General features: G+C 32.9%; 1 long non-coding RNA gene across 1 annotated transcript in view; it reads right to left on the bottom strand.

The window, feature by feature from the left end:
- LOC311620248 overlaps positions 1 to 19753 on the bottom strand; it is a 70504-nt gene that overhangs the window by 46511 nt on the left and 4240 nt on the right. The window contains exons 2-4 of the long non-coding RNA XR_014794649.1: positions 7182 to 7247; positions 5582 to 5607; positions 408 to 510 (exon numbers count right to left, since the gene is read on the bottom strand). This is a non-coding gene — a long non-coding RNA (uncharacterized lncRNA). The remainder of the gene's footprint in view (positions 1 to 407; positions 511 to 5581; positions 5608 to 7181; positions 7248 to 19753) is intronic.

Raw genomic sequence — 19753 nt, forward strand, 5'->3', positions numbered from 1 at the left:
ACCTTTTCAAAACCCACAAACCATTATGTGCTGCTACTTTACTCCAAGGTTTTATTTTTTTTAAATTCACATTAGCACCTAAAGATACAAAAATATATTTTTCTTATAGAGAAAAAAAGAGAATTAAACTATTATAAAAAATCTATGTTTAAAGACTGCATAATTAGTTTCTTAGAAGCTTTTAAGTAGCATAATAATTTATTTCTACATAAAAAATTTAAGGAAAGCCAACTATGTGCCTAGCACTTTCTATAGTTAGAAACACAAAAATGCATAATGTGAGGAAAAGCATTTTTCCTATGTCACCTTAATAAGTTAATACAGTTAAATATTTAATCAAATTTTTGAATGTATTAAATAAACTTATTTTTTTAATAAAAAATAAATTAATAAAATTTGGTCTTTACCTTGGTAACAGCATAAATTATAAACAGCATTTCATTCCTTGAAGTATACTTTTCGTTCCTTGAAGTATACTTTTCGTAAGACATCTTCATTAAGTAGGTAAGACTTCATATCAAGAGAAAAATAAAAAATGACATGAAGGAGCTCAGGTTCAATAAACTAAAGCTAGCAACATGAAGTCACATGAAATATTTAATACTAAGTAAAAAGACCCCAAGCAAATCAATTTTCTTAAATAATTTATGTTTAAAAACACAAATATTTTACTCTCTACATTATCTCTCTACTAAAATAGTCTGTCCAAGTTGGATATCATTTTATATAAGAAGTAATTCTAGAATATGAAGCCTTGGAAAGATAAGTTAACTTTGTACCCAGAGATGGGAAATAAAAACCGGAATCCTGTGGCTCTTTATCTTTCTACCCCTTACCTGTCTTCACTCTTCACCGGGCAAGAAAATATTCTCCTAAACATTTCTACTTATTCAACTTTGGGAATTAAATTACATATTTCTCTCACAGGGGTGGGAGAAACAGTTTCTCTTTTCTGCCAAGGGCTATTTATATATTTATAACATCATTATTGGGCTACAAAAAATTGTCAACTTAAAAATTAGCCTGGTAGCCGGCACCGGTTTGGCTCAGTGGATAGAGTGTCAGCCTGCGGACTGAAAGGTCCCGGGTTCGATTCCGGTCAAGGGCATGTACCTTGGTTGCGGGCACATCCCCAGTAGGGGGTGTGCAAGAGGCAGCTGGTCGATGATTCTCTCTCATCGACGTTTCTAACTCTCTATGAAAAATCAATAAAATATATATATAAAAAAAATTAGCCTGGTATATTTTGTCAAACATATAATTAACTCACCCCTAATGCTTTGACAAGGCCAGATCAAATGATTTCTATAGCCTATGGACTGGACGTTCCCTAACCCTCTTCTAAAAGATAAAACTACCAGGACTCTAACTCAAATCTTGATAACCCTTTTTACCCCCTTTTTCTCACCATTAAAATAGCTTTGCTAAAGCTACAATACTTTTACAGAATAAGATGATGTGCACTGAAATTTGTCCATTTCTCCTAATATCTAATTGTTTAGAAAAAGCACAACTGTCATATAGTTCACATTAATTTTCTTGTGAATATTTTCACTATTATTGAAAAACATGTAGGTAATTTCCTATCTGAGCAACCTGTTTTTTCACGTTATTCTACTCTATTAGTGTCTTACTTTTCCACACAATTTTTAATATGTAGCCAAAATAAATCTGTTTGCACTAACATGAAAATATATAATACTTATTTTTATTTATCGATTACACTAAGAAACTAACCTTCAGGTTACCCTCTCCCCTCAAACCCACTTTCCAGACAAAAATCACACCCTTTCAGATAAAAATGTAAGCATGAGCCGGGACCGGTTTGGCTCAGTGGATAGAGTGTCAGCTTGGGGACTGAAGGGCCCCAGGTTCGATTCCGGTCAAGGGCATGTACCTTGGCTGCGGGCATATCCCCAGTAGGGGGTGTGCAAGAGGCAGCTGATCGATGACTCCCTCTCATCGATGTTTCTAATTCTCTATCTCTCTCCCTTCCTCTCTGTAAAAATCAATAAAATATATATTTTTTAAAAAATGTAATCATGACAATTTTTAAATATACAACCTTATACATATATATTTTTTATTTAATACTTTCTTGAACACCTACTATGAGTTAGGCACTGTCCCAGTTGTTACACTAATTGGTACACTAATATACCAATCCCTTCCAAAATTTTTAAAAACCCTTTGGAATTGAAACAAAAATCATGAAATAACTATTCAAGATTATATATTGTTCTTTGAGCCTGTTGCACAGTAGATGTATACATTAAATAATTATCACAAAGTCAAATGAATGATTATTTCAAAATCAAGAAAAATGAGTCATTTCAATTCCAATATTTCCTTTTTGCTAAGTCTATTAGTATATATTTTAAACTAAGCCAAGTATACCATACTTGAAATATGAATACTATAAAATGCAATTAGTTTAGTTTTTAAAACCTTTTAAAAATAATTCACATTAAGAATATCATTTATTTTTTCTTTAAAATGTAGTTAAATATATCTAACATAAATGTTTCCATTTTAAAGTTCTATGGCATTAAGACTATTCACATTGTTGTGCAATCATTGCCACCCTTTATACTCTAGAATCTTTTTATACACAGCAACTAAAACTATACCCACTAAATACTAACTACCTAGGGAGGGAGAAAGAGAAAGAGGAGGAGGGAAAGGGATGGAGGGAAGGATGAACTGAGGGAGGGGCAAGAGAGGGAGGGGAACATTAATTGGTTGTCTCCCTGACCAGGAATTGAACTGGAGACCCTTTGGTACATGGGAGGAGGATGTAACCAACTGAGCCACATTGGCCAAGGCAAAGATTATTGCTTTCTGTGACAATACGTATTGTAATTTTATCACCGATGTTTTAATAATCACCCTCATGAGGAGAATTTCCCCCCCTATTTTAAAAATATATATATATATATTTTATTGGTTTTTTACAGAGAGGAAGAGAGAGGGATAGAGAATTAGAAACATCGATGAGGGAGAATCATTGATCAGCTGCCTCTTGCGCACCCCCTACTGGGGATGTGCCCACACCAAGGTACATGCCCTTGACGGGAATCGAACCCGGGACCCTTCAGTCCGCAGGCCGACGCTCTATCCACTGAGCCAAACCAGTTTCGGCCCCCTATTTTTTAAAAAATACATATTTTATTGATTTTTTACAGAGAGGAAGAGAGAGGGATAGAGAGTTAGAAACATCAATGAGAGAAAAACATCAATCAGCTGCCTCTTACACACCCCCTACTGGAGATGTGCCCGCAAGCAAGGTACATGCCTTTGACGGGAATCGAACTTGGGTCTCTTGAATCCACAAGCTGATGCTCTATCCACTGAGCCAAAATGGTTTCAGCTCCCCCCTATTTTTATTTCTACTTTTAACTATCTGAGATAATTAAAAACAACTACTTTCTATTTAAAAGCATGATAAAAATATTTTCATAAAATACAGATATTCTTGATTTATTTTAATCAAATGTGAAAATTCTTTATTTAAATTATTAATAAAGAGAAAGATTCCAGTGGAGCAATTCCATGTAGATAGAAAAGGAGTATCTCTTTACGTGGCATAAAAATATTTCTGCTCCTTTGTTATTTAGCTATCCTTTATGTGTCACTACTTTAGATTTATCAAATATCTTAATTTTACTTTTAACCTGGCATCAATACATTTTATAATAGTAATTACTTTCTTCAAGTATGCTTTAAATTCTGCAGATAAACCTCTGGAACTGGCTATATATAACCCCTGGACTGCAGAATGACTATCCTTACTCAGACAGTGGAATACTACTTAAATAATGATATATAGGGTAGGACAAAAGTAGGTTTATAGTTGTGAGTATGCAAAACCGTTTACCCTTGTATTATTTATTAATTATTGTATTATTTTCCATATGAACTGTAAACCTTTTGCCCCAGCCTGTATTATTATTATTATTCTCTGTTAATCCTCACTGGTGATTTTTCCCCTTAATTTTTAGATAGTGGAAAGGAGGGAGGGAGAAAGTAGAGGAAGGGAAAGAGGGACTAGAGAGAGAGGGGGAGAGAGACACATCAACTGTTTGCCTCCCACAGGCAGAAGGCACTCCAACCTGGGCTGGGGATGAATCCTGCAAACCAGGTATATGCCATTGACTGGGAATCGAATCTTCAACCCTTTGGAGCATGGGTCAACCCTCTAACCATCAAGCCATAATGTCCAGGGCCCTACCCTGTATTATTATACTTGAAGAACATTTTAAATTAGCCACTCTTTAATATCTTTAAGCAAAGCCTAAATTATGGGGTCAAACCAAACAGCATGACAATTTCACTGAACATGTTCATTTTTTCATTATCCTAGTAAGAAATTGAGAGTTTTATGAAATGTTCAAATATATAAAACACACAGGTAACAGATTAAAATGTGTTTCACTTTTTTCCCCTACTTGTTTTGGATACAAGTGATTAAATACAAAAAAATATTAACTACAGAAGATACATTTAAAATTCAGTGTGGTGATGAGACATGCAATGAAATAATATTTAGCTATAATCCAAAAAGCTTGTTTTATAATCCAAAAAACCCAGTTTTTGCATTTCAGTTGTATTATTTCTATATGCCCTTGATTTTTTTTTTTTTTCTGATGGAGAAATTAACGAACAAATGATTATTTGGAAACTGTGAAGTGGATTTCAATTTAGACAATTCATCCCAGAAAAAATCAGGATATTTATATATAAGTCCCCAAACTATGTTATCATGTTATTAGATTTCCTACTAATAGTTTCATTATATACAAAATTATACTACTTAGAAGCTAAACATTCATATTTTTGGGGTATGAAATTTTTGATGATTTTACTCTAGATCTGAATTAATTAAAAATATAACATGATGTCAGAAATACAATACATAAAAAGTTGATAAGAACTAATAAACATACCCAAACCTTGGTTCTTAAACATCTCCCATCTCAAAGAATTTAGTTCTCAACCAAGTTGTTTATGGGGGAAATGTCTCAGTTGTTGAAACTTTGATTCTCGACTCCACAATCCTTTCATGGTGATACTACATAGTTTCTCAGGTGACAAAGGAGAGAATGCATGAGCATGAGTCAGTTTATTTATTGCTAAACCTTGTGTTGTAAACATATCAGGAAAATGAAAACAAGGCAAAATTTAATAGCACAGGTCTTGATTTAAATATGAAATAAACATACAAATGTAATGAACTCTAGTATATTAGGAATTTCATGTTCTAAACATAAATAAAATAGGTAACGTCAATAGATTACTCAATGCAGTCTTGCCCTTTGTCACTAATTTATCTGAAATATTTGAGTCTTCAAAGTTATTTCCATGTAAAAACAGGAATAAATTGAATGCAGAATTGAAATAAATATATGTCCAGAAGTAAGCAATCACACTTTTTGCCTAGGCTGTCAGTTTTACTTTTCCTGTTATGTTCAATATATAAATAAGAAGAGGCATAAACATAATCATACAGAATCACTGAAAATAGTCACTATGCGCTATTTTCCTGGGTATCGTTTAATTGGAAACATTACCATTTTAGTACCTTAAAGGGAACTCCAGGCATATTACCTAGAACAAACAACAAAAAAAATTCCAACTATAAAATATTGCAAATGACCTACGTTTAAAAAATACTACAGAGTATCCAAGAAAAACTGCTTAGAAATTTATAAAGGAGATGAAATGAAGTTAACAATGTGATGTTATGTGTGCTTAAAAATTTCTTAAAAGTTAAATGATTACCAAAAGTTAAAAATTTGTTAAAAGTTAAATGATATTCTTCTTTTTGAGGAGTATGGTAAGTGCAAAACAAATTGAAAAGTCTTTTTCTGAGACTTTAGTTGAAGAAAAGCTGAGCTGGCTTCCAAGGGACCAATTAAAAAACCCATACTGGATTATATAGGATTCTTTAGAGATTTGCAAATGTTTCCATTCTAGTTTTCCAGAGACAAAAATATTAAAGAAGTGACCTGTGACATTTTGCTACTACTCTTCAAACTGGCTCATTATTAAAGGTTTTAATATTTAATTGATTAGTACCTTAAAAACTACTTATCAAATTCAGTGGATGACCACCTATGATCATAATAAGATCACTCTTCAACACACAGACATTATTTATTGGGTCACTAATGCAATGGTATGAGATAATGTAAGAAAAGCATCTCAAGTATTAATTTTCGTTTGAACAGGGCCATCCCTAAACATCAAGAACAGAAACAGCTGCACATTACTTTCATTTAGAGATATAGAATTAGCTCACGAAATATATGGAAATTAATCTTTTTGGTAGAGAATCTCAAATATTTTTAGGGAAATAAGTATTTCCTGGATTTGAGAGTTTTTCTAACGGTATATTACTAATTTTAGCTAATGTGTTAGAATTATTCCCTTAGAATTTACTTGTTTCTCAAAAGTTAAATGAATCAGGGTAAAAATCTTTCATATTCTAAGAAAAGAGGTGTGCATGTGCATATATAAAAGGAAAAGGGATTGTCTTCCTGTTTTTCCCACCTCCTGAAGTTTAACAGCTATATCTTAAGCACTTCACAAAGAAGTATGAAGTGTAACCTAGGGAAATATAAAAATAATAATAAAACAATTTCTTAAATGGAGAGAATACTTGCAATTTATAAAACCATAAAATAACTGTGAAGGAACCTGAATAATGATAAGAAAAGACCATACTTATGATACTTTCCCAAATAGAAAAATTATCTACAGCAATGGCATTATTCTTGCTCTAGAATGGATTAAATAAACACCAAACTGCCCAGCCAGTATGGCTCAGTGGTTGACCATTGACTCATGAACCAGGAGGTCACAGTTCAATTCTTGGACAGGGCACATGCCTGGGTTGTGGGCTCAATCCCCAATAGGGGTCATGTAGGAGGCAGCCAATTGATGATTCTCTCTAATCACTGATATTTCTCTCTCTCTCTCTCTTCCTCTCTCTAAAATAAAAATGTATTTAAATAAAAACATATTTAAAAAACAACAACACAAGAAAACACCAACCTTCAATCTGTAAGAGGATGTTAATAAGTTATCATTCTAGGATGATAAAAAATCAGAAATAAAGCAAAAAATGACATCAAACTAACTTTTTTATATCAATGGTAGGGGGCTGAGTTAATACTTACAAGGTAAGAGATGATGAACTAAGTACGAGGCTGTTTTATTATGGTCTTCATTTTATCGTTATAAACCTAGAAAAAAATAAAAGTGAAGATTTAAAAATTTGTTCACATTATGTTATAAAATTAGCAACCGAGGTTGTCAGTTTTCTGATCCCTACTAAGCATAGAACAATCACAGATTATAAAATCCACCAACATTTATATATTTTAGTCCAAAGTTTGATTTTTGTTGTTGTTAATACTCACACAAAGATATTTTTCTCATTGACTTTTAGAGAGAGAAGGAAAGAAGGGGGAAGAGAAACATCATGTGAGATGGATATAGAGATTGGTTGCCTCCTACAGGTGCCCCTATCTGGGTGGGGATGGAACCTGGAACTCCAGGTACCTGCTCTCGGCTGGAAATGAAATCCAGCAACTCTACAGTGTTGGGGAGGGGACAAGTACACACCTGACTCACTAACCACTTAGCACACCAGCCAGGGCTTATTAGTTTTTAAAACTCACTTTTCTATAACTAATACCATCTTTAAGTTTAAAAATCAAATACGTGGAGGAGAATCAAGATGGTGGCATAGGTATAAACACCTATACTTGTTGCATCTCACAACCACATCAAAATTACAACTAAAAGGCAGAACAATTACCACCCAGAACTGTGGGAAAGCTGGCTGAGTGGAAGTTCCACAACTAGAGAGGTGAAGAAAGCACATTGAGCCTGGGAAGAGGCACGGAGACGCAGAGAGTGCTGGCACCTGGATGTGCTGCTCTTTTAACTGGGAGCAAGATACAAGCTCCCGCTTGCTCTGAACTCTAGTTCTGGGCGAGACTATGGGGGACCCAGACACATACAGGGGGGAAACAGGACAGTCTGGCATCAGGACAGGAACTTGAGGGCAGCTTTCCCTGAGAGGCTCACAGCGATCATTATTCCTGCACAGGGGAAGGGCGCGGGGGGAGGGTGGCGTGCGCATGCGGCGCAAGGCAGGGGACACGGAGACATGGGGACCTCTCTTGTGCAGGGCTGACTGGAAGCCATTGCTGTTTGCTCCACCTTGATGATTCCCAGAGACCCCGCCCCACCCAATTAACAACCCCTCTCAAGCTATGCTCATCAGTTTTTTTTCATATGAATGGCCTGTCCTTTCTCCACCTAAAACCTGTAAAACTGCAGCTGGGTCAGAGAGCCCAAGAGCTTCCAAAAAAAAAGCCCAAGGCCTGGCAACAGCAGCCTGTCTTGCTTCACAGCTCGGCCTCATCTGGGCACTTACAAACCCCATACAAAGAGGAGGAATCTGCAGATGTTTCTGTAGCTCCTGCTGGGTGGCCCCAGACAGTGGCTGACCTTGCACCTCCTTTGAGATCCAAGGGCTAGTGTACCCAGTGGTCAGAGTGAGACCATACTGGATTACAACTCTTCAAATCCATAAGAGACTCACTCAAGGGACAGACTCAGTGAGCACCAAAGCCCCATTGAAGCAAGTCCTGCCCCATAAGGGTGTCTTCTGCACAACAGATCTTCCAGTGTAGACAAAGCTGGTCATCACAGCCAATTGGCCTGGAGGTCAACTCCTCCCAGTGATACCAACAGCAATCAAGGGTTAACTACAACAAGACTGTGCAAACAGCCCACAAAGGGATGCACCAAGAGTGTCTACCTCAGGTGACTGGGGAGGTTGAGCCACTGGGCCCTATAGGACACCTACCACACCAGGCCACTCTATCAACTCAAGGAGACTTAGCAACTACCCAGTACATAGAAACAAACACAGGGAAGCAGCCAAAATGCGGAGACAATGAAACAAGTCACAAATGAAAGAAATGGATGAAAGCAAAATACTGGATATAGAGTTCAAAACCATGATTATAAGGTTACTCAAGAATCTTCTAGAAACCTCCAAGAAATTTAGTGAGATCCTCAAGGATATGAAAAAAAAGACCCATCAGAAATTAAGCATACACGGACTGAAATAAAGAATAATATATAGAGATCCAACAGCAGACTAGAGGAATGCAAGAATCAAGTCAAGTTTTGAAATACAAAGAGTCAAAAAAAATCCAACCAGAAAAGCACAAAGAAAAAAGAATAAAAAAATACGAAGATAGTGTAAGGAGCCTCTGGAGCAACTTCAAATGTACCAATATCTGAATTATGGGGGTGCCAGAAGAAGAGAAAGAGCAAGATATTGAAAACCTATTTGAAAAAATTATTACAGAAAACTTCCCTCACCTGGTGAAAGAAATAGACTTACAAGTTCAGGAAGCCAGAGAACCCCAAACAAGAGGAATCCAAAGAGGACAACACCAAGATACAGCATAATTAAAATGCCAAGGATAAAAGACAAAGAGAGAATCTTAAAAGCAGCAGGAGAAAAACAGTTACCTACCAGGGAGTACCCATACAACTGTCAGCTGATTTCTCAGCAGAAACTATGCAGGCCAGAAGGGAGTGGCAAGAAATATTCAAAGTGATGAACAGCAAGAATCTACAACCAAAATTACTGTACCCACAAAGCTATCATTTAGAATTGAAGGTCAGATAAAGAGCTTCCCAGATAAAATCCTAAAGGAGTTCATCACAACCAAACCAGTATTATATGAAATGCTGAAGGGTATTCTCTAAGAAAAGGAAGGCGAAGAAAAAGGTAAGGATAAAAAAAATATGAATAACAAAGTGACAACAAATATATATCTATCAACAAGTGAACCTAAAAATCAAATGAATAAAAAACCTGAAGGGGTTGTGGGGGTGTGTGGGAAGAGATTGGACAAAGAGCTTCCACATATGGACGAGGTCAGTGGTTGGGGGGAGGCCTGGAGTGGGGTGGGAACCAGGTGGAGGGAAGTATAGAGGAACATCTATAATAATCTGAACAATAAAGATTTTTAAAAAATCATAAAAACAAATAAATAAGTAAAAGTCAAATATGTACGTGTAATTTAAACTCATTCTTCAATGTCTAACTTGAAGCACACTAAGCTTCTGGAGAACATCATAACTACAGATACCGTATTTTCCGGCGTATAAGACAACATTTGAAACAAAAAAAAAGTCAACCGAAAATCGGGGGCAAAAGACCAAAATTACACAAAAATTACCTGCAGATCTTGACGGCAAAGTAAGTTTTTTCTTTGAAGTGGGGGTTAGTCTTATACAGCGAATATAGGCCTAAACCTGTTTTAACTGTAAAATTAGGGGGTCGTCTTATACGCCGGAAAAGATCATACCATAAGATTGACCAACCTCTCTCTCACACACACATACATATATGCTACTGCAAAAACTAAAAACCACTGTGCCCAATTTCAATAATTCTATTATAAATACAAAGCTTAAGGTAGAGTTTAAATATGTATAAATAAATCATTGAAAATCCTATATAATAAAAGTGCAATATGCAAATTGTCCTCTGGACTGGAGTTTTTCAAGGAGCTCGACCAGGGGCTGGGCCGGCCATGGGGAAGGGAGTTAGGCCCTGGCCAGCAGTGGACAGCCACTAGGGACCCTACCAGTACACAAATTCCGTTCACTCGGCCTCTAGTAATGTTATAATCTATGGCCAAAACAAGAGAAAATATAGTTGTGAAATTGCCTGAACGCAGGAGTAAATGAAAGAGTGATGATAAAATTTCCATGGTTGCCCTTTAGTTATTAAGAGTAGGAAGGATTAAAAGCCAGTATGCAAAAGAAAACATTACATCTTTAAAAATAAAAACATTGAAAAAAAATTCTGGAAACTTAAGTTAAAAGGTTTGACTTCTGTGGGACATATTATAAACTGTTCTTACATAACAGTTAAGCACTTACTACAAGTCATAGAACAGAAAGAATAAACCCATCTATGCTTAGTGAAACATTCATTCCAATTGTACATCTTATTTTGAAGATCTTCACACACACACACACACACACACACACACACACACACACACACACACACGATAGCACTTTTGTTTCATTAATTTGAAAAACAAACAAAACCCCAACATTTTAAACCCAAAGAAAAACCAAGAGAATACCAAAATAAATCTCCACATCTTAGCCCTGGCTCTCCAATCCAGCTGTGTTTAATTCTAATATTCTGCCATGCTTACTTTAAATTTTTTTTAAATATACTTTTATTGATTTCAGAGAGGAAGGAAGAGAGAGAGATAGAAATATCAGTGATGAGAATCATCAATTGGCTGCCTCCTGCACATCCCAACCTGGGTACTGAGCCAGCAACCTGGGCATATGCCCGGACCGGGAATCGAACTGGTGACCTCTTGGTTCCTGGGTCGACACTCAACCGCTCAGCTACAACCGGCTGTGCGTGCTTAAAATTTTAAAGAAAGACTATATATATAGTTGAGTCCCATTCCCCCTCTCTCCTGATTATAATCCTGAATATTTTTTATTTCCTATGCATGCTTTTATATGATTATTATAAATTCAAGTATTTAAAATAATATATATCACTAGAGGCCTGGTGCACAAGATTCATGCACTGGCGGGGGGGAGGGAGGTTGTCTCCTCAGCCTGGCATGGACCCTCTTGCAGTCCAGGACCCCTTGCTCCTTACGGGACATCTGCAGAGGCAGGTAGAGGTTCTGGCCACCACTGTTGCGCTCGCCAGCATGAGCCCGGTTCTGGCTGAGCAGCCCAGCCATGGGAGTGCACTGACCACCAAGGGCAGCTCCTGTGTTGAGTGTCTGCCCCCTGATGCTCAGTGCATGTCATAGTGACTGGTCATTCCACCTTTCAGCCAATTTACATATTATGCTTTTAATATATAGGATTGTTTTCAAACTTTACATAAATGTTACCATACCATATATATTTTGTATAAAGTATTGTAGATCTTTGCAACTTATTTTTATCATTAATCTATAACAATATACACAGCTCTCACTTAAATAACAATATAACAAAGAATTCTTCATATGATTATGTCAAAATTTATCATTTTTTGTTACTTAACATTCAATTTGCTCTCAAAATTTTTCCTATGAAAAGCAAAAGTAAACAAGGTTTTTTTCAGACGTCTTAGTTTATGTAGGACATCTAGGAGTAAAATTGTTGTGTTCAAGCCTAAGTATATCTTCAAATTTATTAGAATTTTGTCAAATGCTTCCACAAGCAGTATAAAAAAAGTTCCTCTTTCTGTATTTTCTCCAACATTTAAAACTACATTTAAGAAAAAGAGCTACTATGCAGATGAAAACTAAAAAAATTTTAAATGATCAATTCATCAAATGTAGATATATTAAATGTTCCAAAGAAATAGAACAGATAAAATTTGGCCAAAAATAAAGCTCACATAATATTTTCCTCATCTGACTTAAGAAATACCATGACTTAATCTAGAACAACTGTGGAAGAAATGATAAAGTTCATAATTAGTTACTGAACTTAAGATACACAATGGATCAAAGAGAAAAGAAAGCAGAAAATATAAATGGCTTATTGATGTGAAGAATCCACCCTCATTTCTTTTTGGGCAGTGCTTCTCATAGGTAGTGCTTCTAAAAACAAAACAAAACAAAACAAAACAAAACAAAACAAAACAAAACAAAAATTACAGCTTGGAAAAAACACACAAATTCCTCAGCTCCAACTTTAGATTTTGATTCAGCGGGTCTGGAAAATGTTTTATTCTAGGTTATTCTGGTACAGGTAGTCCACAGACAATTTACACAGTAATTAGTAGTAAAAACAAGGTGTTTTTGATATAAAGGATTATGTAACTCACTTTTTGGTTAAGGGTCATTTAACACTAATTGTTTTCTGTAAATTACATCAACATATTAAAGAAAAAAGTTCAGTATTAGCAAAACATAGTAATCTCAATTTCTGGTTGAATATGTTTGACTTCACAACATTAAACTTCAGGGTAAGTTGTGGGATCATTTATCATTTCAGATAACCAAGCACATACTCCAACAAAATTTTATTAATAATATTAGAGAACTAATATTCTTAGTTTACTGTAATTAGTAAGAGAAAAACATTAAGAGTGGGAGTGATTAGTTGTGATTTTAATGAGGATGTTTGTTACCTTCTTAAAGAAATGCTACTGCAAATGTCAGACTTTAAGACATTATGCTCATACACTAAAATAAAATGTCATTGTAGTTCCCAGCAAGAATGCTACAAATGAAATAAGTACTTTAATAGAAACCCAATATTCAGTTCCCTGTAATTACAACCTACTGGAATGATTTAGACAGAAATGATGAGAAAATATAGATATTTAAGTGATACAAACCTGTGCAAATTCAAATCTTGTTAAATTATAAAAACACTCTTTAATACTATTTGAAATTACAAAGTCCTATCTCTACCTGAATTTTCCAGTTATAAGACATTACCAGTAAGAAAAAGCAGACATGAGTTTCTATCTGCAGCATGCTTTGTATTAGTTATATACAATACTAAGTAGTATAGAGTGGTATTCTTTTTAGTCATAGAGAAATCAATAAGTTGGCCTTGTTTAGATTGGGCTATAGAAAATGAAAATAATATGGGTTCGGAATATGGCCCCAATGTGAAAAGAGCAACACTCCTATATGGCCACCGTCAACTTTCCTTCTTCAATATTACCTAATTTGTGTTATTAGAAATTATTAATTTTTCCAGTTTACCAGCTAAAAAGTAAAAAACTTGAAACACCATACACACTTTCAGATGCAAGACAAGTTTACATTCAAACAGGAAAGTTAACTAAGTGAAAATTACATTAAGTAAATAAAAATAATAAGAGTCTAAAAACTGTAAGTATCTACGGTTTTCTTTATGCTCCTCTGGGAAGAAGATACCTTTTTGTCAATGAATGTATTCAATATACTACATAGGGTTACACTGACAGGCCTGTCACACCTAATCTCTAAGAACTGGTGGGTTTGGCTCTTTTGGCCACCATTATTGCAGATTTGATGCTATTATGTACAACAGCCGAGTAGGAGAAGCAATCTCTCAGCTCCTGTTTCCAACTCTAAGGGACAAGAATAAGGGCTGTGGTGATACTTGTTTATTCACTGTTGCTGCTGCTGAAGCAGAAAACTGAGAAAAGCATATACAACTAAGAAGAAGAAAAAAAAAAGATTCAGTTCAATTTATCTAGGAGGTCTGCTCACATCATTATACAATATACTTATTTAGAAGGAATTTTATCTTTAAAAAGCAGGATGGGAAGACAAGAAGATAAAATTGATTGGTGTTTTGCTTAGAAAGGGCACCTATTAATGTATCTCAGAAAATAAATTAATGATCTGTAATGATCTGCAACTCCTAGGTTAGATTTAACTGCTCCATTACCAAAATTCTCAGGTTGTCTTATTACTCAGGTTCAGGGTAAATTCATACAGTGTTATTTTCTGTAGCTAGTCTCCAGGAGAATAAGAAAGTATCTAAACTTTAACCAAGAAATGAAATTATATTTTGCTTATAAAAAGCCCCAGGTTCCCAGTTAATCACTACCATATGTTTCACATTAGATACCATTAACAAAAAAACAAGTTGTTTTTTTTTAGCCCATAAAGTTTACAAAAATCCCAACTATTAAAAAATTTCTACATGTAACTTATCTACTTTAAATGTAACACAAAACTAAAAACTTAGTACATAACATAAATTAATGATGAATATGATAAATTGTTCTGTCAAATTATCTTTAAATTTAAATGTGACGCTATTTATGAACTTAAAACTGTATGTTTAAAAGTAATTCATATCTTTTAACACCTAGGGAAATTTTTGATTCTGAAAAAATATTTTCGAAGTCAGAAAAATTAGGAAACCTATAAAAATTTTTATAAATGCTAGAACTGGCTAATACATTTTTAAAAATACTTGGTTTGATATTTCTTAAAAGAAAAGTATAAAATATAGTATTATTTAAAATTCAGATGAAAATACTTTGTAAATAGAAAAAAAACACCCAATCTTTTATTTTCCTCAAATTGAAAACATAATTTTTCCGCTTAATAGAAGCTCAATAGGAAACAAATAATAAAAATAAAAAATAATTCTGAAGGTCACAGGATAATAAAACTTCTAAATATATGTATTTAATATAAAGGCTCTACAATAAAATACTAATAGCAAAATAAAAATATTTTTAAAAATTAAGATATTTCCAAACAGTAATAAATAAACTATTAACCAGAGGATTAATCAGTATCAGCAGGTGCTTTTGAAACATACTACATGTTTCTGTTCCAAGTGCTCTAACCAGGAAAATAGGAAAATAAAAATAAGCCAAATTGTATGTTAATGAAATACCAAAAGTGTGGTATGTGTTGCTGAGAACGTAAATTCTACTTCAAAATGATGTTTAACAAAGAAATTAAATTCTCACATTAAATATTGCCTTTTGAAAATGCTTATCCGAAAATGTAATTCTGATGCATTAGGTCTTATTTAAAAAAAAGAAAAAAGGAATAGAATTAGGATGAATTTCCTACTCAAGAAAGAAAACTATACTCATATACAAAACTGCTTCAAATAAACATTTTTTATTAAGAAAAATAATTGTATCTACTCTTTAATAAAACCTTTATTAAATAAAGTTGTTATAGCTGACAAGTTACTTAAAATATAAGTTGTCCTTATAAATAAGCATTATATACCAATGACAAATAATGAATAATTTCAAGTCCCTTTATACATATGTTAAATTACCTCTATTCTAGTTTATCCAAATATTTTCCTTCCAGATCCTAAGGATAACTATTTCAATAAAATAGGAAAACTGATAGTATAGCTATATTTTAGAAACAATTAAGAATTTTTTCTTAAAACATGTCATTTAAACCCCCAAAAATGCATTTAACAAAAAATATAGATATTTTCACAAGATATATGTTTATCACTGGAAAAAAATTACAAATTTTTTCTCAAAATTCTGACATAATGAAGTACATAACAAGGCTTAGATATAGATAAGCAGGTTTGCAAATTTACAACAGCCAAAATCCTTACAAAATGTCCTTTAAGGGGTAGTTAAAAGATAACCAACCACACTCTGCAGTATAAAAACTTATTAACATGTCTCCTAAAATAACATACTACAAATTAAAGTTTCTGACTCTTTATAAGAAGTGACTAAATACAAGAAAACTATTAATATCTGCATTGACTCTTTAAGATGTTATTTACTAAGTTTAAAATTTGGAAGTTTATAAGCCAGTGTATGGACAATTTTATGATGCTAAAAATTTGTGTTCAAACAATAAGTTTTGACAATTTCAAAGAACACAAATCACAAGTTCTCTAAATTAGGCATAACTTTATGGATTTATGTCCTAAAATACAATATAAATGCAAAAGCTGTCTCTCTTCACTTGTTTAATTCAATAACGCTGTGTGTAAAAGATACCTGGTTTAAAAATCCTGGATTTTTTTCCTCCAGGCATTCAGAAATCATATTTTTTTATTTTTCATTATAGTTCTCTAACCTGGAAAACAATGATTAAGTTAAAGGGGAGCAAATTTTCATTTTCCTCCCAATTAAACTCAGGTTTTTCATAACCTTCTCAAATCAAAGTTATGAAGACATTTTAATACTATGTATTTATCTCAATCACCTACAGTATATTGACATCAACATCTGAATTTCACCCTTATATTAAACTAATTTCTATTTAATTTTTAACATTTTATTTAACCTTAACTGTTAATAGATTCACATTCCTGGATTATCTATCTAATATCTATTTCTACAGAAATCCAACATTAGCTTTTTAGTATTTTGATATATATATCTCAATGTTCAGAAATTCTTAAACATACATTTGAGAATTTTCTTTAAAAATATTTTATAATGTGTAAAGATGTTTATAGATAAAAGTAGTTTTATGAGCATGATAAGACTAAATTACACTTTTCTCATGGGAAAAAAAACACACCTCATTTTTGTAATTCCTATCTTAGTATATAAAGTAAATATTTTTAGGTGAAAAAATATTTAAAGAAAACTATAGTATGTTATATTTTAGTAAACCTCACTTTATGTAGCAAATAGTTTTTTAAAAATCATAATACCGTTTAAATTCATTTTCATTGTATTAGATTATCATTTAGAAAACAATCAAGAATTTTATTAGCTAAGTAGCCAAAATTTTCAACTAAACCTTTACAAAGAAAATAAATATGTTATGGAAGTCATTCTGTTGTAAAGTTTTCTGGAGGAAAAGACAATAAGTCACTAGAAAATTTTGGCATTTCTCCATTTATTTTTAAAGGAGTTTGCAACTTCTGATACGAACAATTTAAATATTTTACTTGGAGTACCCATGAGTCAGACACTAGTTTCTACTTAAGAAAGTAGGTTTTTCAGTTTCAACCAAATTGCCACTTTTAGTTAGAATACTACTTGGAATCTTTAAATGCTTTTAAAATATTCTATTAATTTTATCTAATTTTATAGGCTCTGCCGACCACTAAACCTGTTATACAGCCAAGCACCAAATTCCATATGATTGAAACTTTCTATTTTAATAGATGAAAGGTTAATTTAATTCTTTTATATATAACACTATAATAACCCTAAGAGGAAAAAAGAAAAATCCCTATATATATATTTATTTTTAGACTAACTAAATTCAGTTGGTGTTGGACCTAATACAAGATGATTCGATTAACTATGTAAAAGAATCTGGATTTTTAATAAGAGTACTTAACCATGGCTACTTCACAGGATGTATTAATATATCTTTACTGATTTTTAACTTAGCTAAAACTAAAAGTTCTAGCTTTACCAATTTTGCAACCCAATTATATTGAAAAGATATAAAATTGTATGCTTCTAAAATTCATTAGTATACCTTAATCTCCTAACATGTTCCAGTGCATTATGTGAGTGCTCAATCAAAGAAGTTAGGTTGTTCTCCACAACTGGCTCTCTCCTAAAGGTCAAAACCTGCAATAAAAATGTCATATATTATAGCATGAAGACACTCAACAGATTTCCGCCTCCTGAAATTCCACAGTGGATCCCTGGACAAAGGTAGTAAGGTCTTCAAAATGACCTCAATCTTGCATATGTTAGAAAACACACACTAACTTGAAAATAATGTTATTTAAGTAGAAATAACTTGATTAGAAACACCTGTGATATGCTCTATCATTTGAAGCCTCTTCAAATCAGATTAATATGCTTCTGCTTTCATTTCTCTTAGGGCATTCATTTTCAAAGCAGTGTAGCAGGGGAAGGTGCATAAGTAGGTGTTAGAGAACTGGTAAAGGGGACTCACAAGGAAAATACGAGAGATACAGTTTGTCTGTGCTTCTGAAACTTATAAAACCCAGTTTAAAAAAAACTTAAGAGATGGAGAGAAACTTTCAACTACCTTTCTCTCCAAATTATCAAACTTTAAATGATTATAGAAATTACCATTATTTTCAACTTTTGTCTTTTGCCATACCTGAGTGAACAATAATATTGACATTTCCAAATACTTTAAGACATTACAATTCTAACAGGACAAAATTTAGAACTTACTCTCTAAGCAAATTAAAATATAACTAATAAACAGATGAATATGGGGCCAATGCTTTTTTTAATGTTCCAAGCAGACATGGTGTAACCAAATGTATAAATGGCTTTTTAATTTGTTTCACCTATATCTTGACTAAGTGGCAATCAACTATATAAAAATATTAAATTGTTTAATTACCAAAGATTTATAATATAATATAAGTGAACCATAATGCTCTGAATTATCCATATTTATTTAAAAATAGCTTAGGGAAAAAAGTGAAAATCAAGTAAATTTTTACTCCTTTGGTGCCAAATATTTGATTATTTAATGGCAAAAACCACACACACATAACCCACAAAAACCAATTAAATACCATGATATTTTTAAAAATTAAAATCATTACTACATAGTCTTCCTCAAAGATGTAGACAAAGTTTTCTATATTTGAGCATTCTAAAACTTAAGGTAGTTTAGCTTTAAAAATCACAAAAAAAATGTAGTTGATACCAATATGTACTCCATGCCAAAAGTGAAGTTTTTACATAGTAGGAAAACAAAATATACTAGATAATAAAGAACAAAGGAAGTTCAAAGACAAGACAAATATTAAACCAAATGATAAAAAATACGATGTAAAAAAATCTTTAAATAATGAAACTCAAAAATCAAATCTATTACAAAATAGTTTATTTTTTATACTTAGAACCCTCGTCTTTCTAGTGCAAATCTTTAGTAAAATAAGTCAGGATTAAACAAAAATGTTAAACTTCTCATAACTTAATAAGAAATATTTAGAATTAAATTCATATGTATTTAATATCAATTCTAATATTTGAAACTTATCTTTACAGGAAGACCTTTTAAAGAATCTTGAAGACAGTCAAGGAGGGGAGTGGGGGGATGGGAAGGCAAATCGAAATAATTTCCCCTCCAAAAAGCAGTATTTATAGGAAGGCTTTACAGTCATTTGTATATGCAAATAATCAGAAAAATATATGAATACAAAAATATATAAAACAGATGTTATATTAATAAGACAATCAACTTTAAAGCTATAACAGTAACTTGTAAAAAAAAAATACAAACAGCTTAATCTCATTTTCAACATTTAT

The sequence above is a fragment of the Pipistrellus hanaki genome, assembly GCF_964339955.1.
Source record: "Pipistrellus hanaki genome assembly, chromosome: 3".
NCBI lineage: Eukaryota > Metazoa > Chordata > Mammalia > Chiroptera > Vespertilionidae > Pipistrellus > Pipistrellus hanaki.